The sequence below is a fragment of the Orbicella franksi genome, chromosome 7 (assembly GCF_964199315.1).
Source record: "Orbicella franksi chromosome 7, jaOrbFran1.1, whole genome shotgun sequence".
Classification (NCBI taxonomy): Eukaryota; Metazoa; Cnidaria; class Anthozoa; order Scleractinia; family Merulinidae; genus Orbicella; species Orbicella franksi.
Window position 1 is genome coordinate 17,907,998 of NC_138151.1, and position 3,327 is coordinate 17,911,324.

General features: G+C 41.9%; 1 protein-coding gene and 1 pseudogene across 1 annotated transcript in view; both read left to right on the plus strand.

Annotated features, from left to right (window-relative positions):
- The first annotated feature begins 1,398 nt into the window (after positions 1 to 1,398).
- LOC145492640 (uncharacterized) overlaps positions 1,399 to 3,327 on the plus strand; it is a 73,537-nt gene continuing 71,608 nt past the window's right edge. Inside the window, exon 1 of the mRNA XM_081472061.1 lies at positions 1,399 to 1,476. The gene's annotated coding sequence lies outside the window, so the exon portion shown is untranslated. The remainder of the gene's footprint in view (positions 1,477 to 3,327) is intronic.
- Positions 3,138 to 3,327, plus strand: part of LOC145493622 (uncharacterized) — a 1,343-nt pseudogene continuing 1,153 nt past the window's right edge.

The window sequence follows — 3,327 nt, forward strand, 5'->3', positions numbered from 1 at the left end:
TTTGTTTTTTATGTGCCTATCCGCCCTTGGTAATAAGCCTGTAACAACTCAGTCAATGAGGTAATTAGACCTGTGAAGAAGCTACATTTTCGGTACTTGCAAACAGTTCTAATCGAGCTAATAAAATAGCCGGGCCGGGCGTCATAATATAGAGTGCAAGTAAGCAACATGTTCACGGAATATTTCAAACTTAACTTTGTCCCTCCAGAGCCGATACTTAGAGAGTTTGAAACATATGAAACATATAAGCACACGATAGAGGTGTCAAACTCTGAGAAGCGACGAGCAGATAACAGCGGAAAGTCCGGAAACCATGCCTTTGACCTCTAAAAAAGTTGCTATTGCACCGCCAAACGGCTCCACTCCACTAGCTTCTACTTAAAATTCCACCTCGTAACAGAACATAAAGTACCCTTCAGAATCACTTGTGAAATAACGAGAGGTCGAGAGACCGAAACTTAAAACGGGACGGCAAATACACTATTGCAACAAACCGTTGGAGTCGTATAATTTTACAAACATCTGTCAAATATTCATCTCAAAGATGTCAACAATCAGCGATTTAACCAATCATATCATGATACCAGGAGCTGGTATCATAGAACGGCGGCATCAATAGAATGTCTACAGGCTCCCTCGATTCGTTCGGCTCACCGGGAGCCTGTTCGCAGGCTAGTTAGAGGCAGAATCTGAAGTCTGTAAAGAAGAACACGAGGCCGCCATGTTTTTCTAGCCCGAAGTTGCCTCGACTTGGCGTTCGCGGTGTTGCGAACCACGAAAAGAGCTATTGGAGCAAAAAAACATAACTTTTTAAACGAGCACTGCCACGGCATAATTAGCCAATTTTAGCCCTTTTTGGAGCATAAATTCATAACATTTAGTAAATATGATGTATTTTCTACAGAAATAAATTAAATTTAGTATGTTCTTACAATGCGTGTCGTTGAAGACATTTTAATAACGGTTCAGAGATGCGAGCAGCTAATTTGGACAGCTGACGACCGAGGCAAACTGCCATAAAACACAAATAAATTTACAACAACAGTTTATTTGAAAAACGTCATAATTTGGTGTCGTTATTGCGCATTTGCGGGCCTCTATGTACAGAATCTACGTCATTTTGTGAGCATAATTTCGGAAATCAGGAGCGTAATTTGGGAATTCTGGCATAATTTTGGCATAATTTTGCAAAATTTCGAGCACTGCTAGTAGCATAATATGCCACTTTTAGGAGCACAATCCGCTAAGGCCTAGATTTGAACCACTTTGGCCCAATTCGTTCACTTCCTCCACTTCCTCCTCATCCTCTCCCTTTCCCACTCCACACCCTTTCTCACCTGATTATGATTGGCGCATTTGAGAAGCCAAAGATCTTGAGATATTTAGGGAGTTGTTTGGGAGTTGTCTTGAAAGAGAAAGTACTTCTACACAGTTACATCGAAAGGAGTCGGTTCTTTTCTGTTATTGCAGTCCAAGGTAAGAAGTTCAATGTACAGATGCTCAATTAACGCGAATTGTATTCAGCCAGCTTTTAGTTTATCGCCTGGTGCGTGTAAATGAGCAATATAAGGTGAATTCCTGTAGTGAGATCAAGTTCGGCTTGAATTCCTTGAAACAGAAACTTTGAATTGAAGTTTGTCACCCTATTTAGGGTGTCTGGAAAACCCGAATAGTCGCGAATAGCGAACAGCGAATAGTCCCGAATAGCGAATAGCGAATAGTACGAATAGTGCAAATAGTGGCGAACAGTCTCGAACAGTGGCGAATAGTGGCAGATAGTAACAAATAGGGTACCCAGTATCTCGCAGTCAACCTCGTAGCAACTTATGATAGGATTTTTCCGCTAAAAAGCACAGACGCTTATCAGGACAAAAGGTGTTTCTAAATGTAATTTCTTCTGTTTTAACCGCTGCAAAAGCGTAAATACGTCTTGATTAGGTTATCCTTCTGTTTTCTGTTTTCTTAATGTCGGCGATGGACAGCCTACTAGCCTGAGTCCGGAGAAGAAAAGGTAATAAATTTACTGAAATTCTGTTGCTTACTTGGATAATTAATTAACGCTGGATATTAGATGTAAGCGGTGACTATTGACGACTATTCGTCACTATTCGCCACTTTTCGCGACTGTTCGCCACTATTCGCACTATTCGAGACTATTCGCACTACTCGGGATTATTCGCTATTCGCTATTCGCGACTATTTGCTATTCGCTATTCGGGTTTTCCAGACACCCGCTCCTTCCATTCAGTTTACCAATCTCATCAGGCAATGTAGTCAACTGGTTATCACCCCACAACAGTACCCGGAGTTTATTGAGATGTTTTATGTGTGATGATAAAACTGTCAGCTCATTGTTGCTCACATTCAGCCATATCAGCTCCTTTCAATCAGTTCATCAATGTCATCAGGCAATGTAGTCAACTGGTTATCACCCTACAACAGTAGCCGGAGTTTATTGAGGTGTTTTATGTGTGATGATAAAACTGTCAGCTTATTGTTACTCACATTCAGCCACACCAGCTCCTTCAGTTCATCAATCTCATCAGGCAACGAAGTCAACTGGTTAGTACTCAAGTCCAGTCTCCAGTCTCCATTCTCACATCCAACCATTCCAGCTCCTTCAGTTCACCAATCTCATTAGGCAATGCAGTCAACTGGTTACTACTCAAGCACAGTCCCCTTAGTTCTTTGATGGTAGAACAGACAACTGGTTGTTACTCACACTAAGCACGGTCAGGTTACTCAACTCAGCAATGGCTTGAGGAAGTTCTCTCAACTGGTTCTCGTCTAATCTCAGCGTTTTTAGATTTTTCAGCTTGTTAATACTTGTTGGTAATTCTTCCAGATAATTATCCGACAAGTCAATTTCCTCCAATTCAGTCAGGTCAGTAACAGCTTCAGGAACAGTTACGATTGACAACCCTCTGCCACCAAGATCTTGATTTGTTCTGATAGACATGTTGAAATGCACAAACTTAATTCCAGAGGAAGAAATTCTACATGGTCATTTGGTCAACAGCTGATGCTGGTTTGCTTTGCTATCGAGTCAGAAATACAGCTTTTAGTAAGCGCTCTCTTATCTGACTCGTCCCCATTCGTCTTCATACAACTTCCTACAGTGCGTGGCACGGTGTGAGATGGAACCGCAAGGTGAGATGGGTACCCCTTGCTCCCCCCTTGCGCTTTTCCCCTTGCGCCGTGCCACGTGTTGTATGAAGAAGACTGGAGACGAGTCAGCTCTCTTACAGGGTTCTTTCCCTGGTGCAGCATATACATGAAAATCTTTTGAGTTTTTGTCATCTTTTATCTGATGATTCTGGATTTACT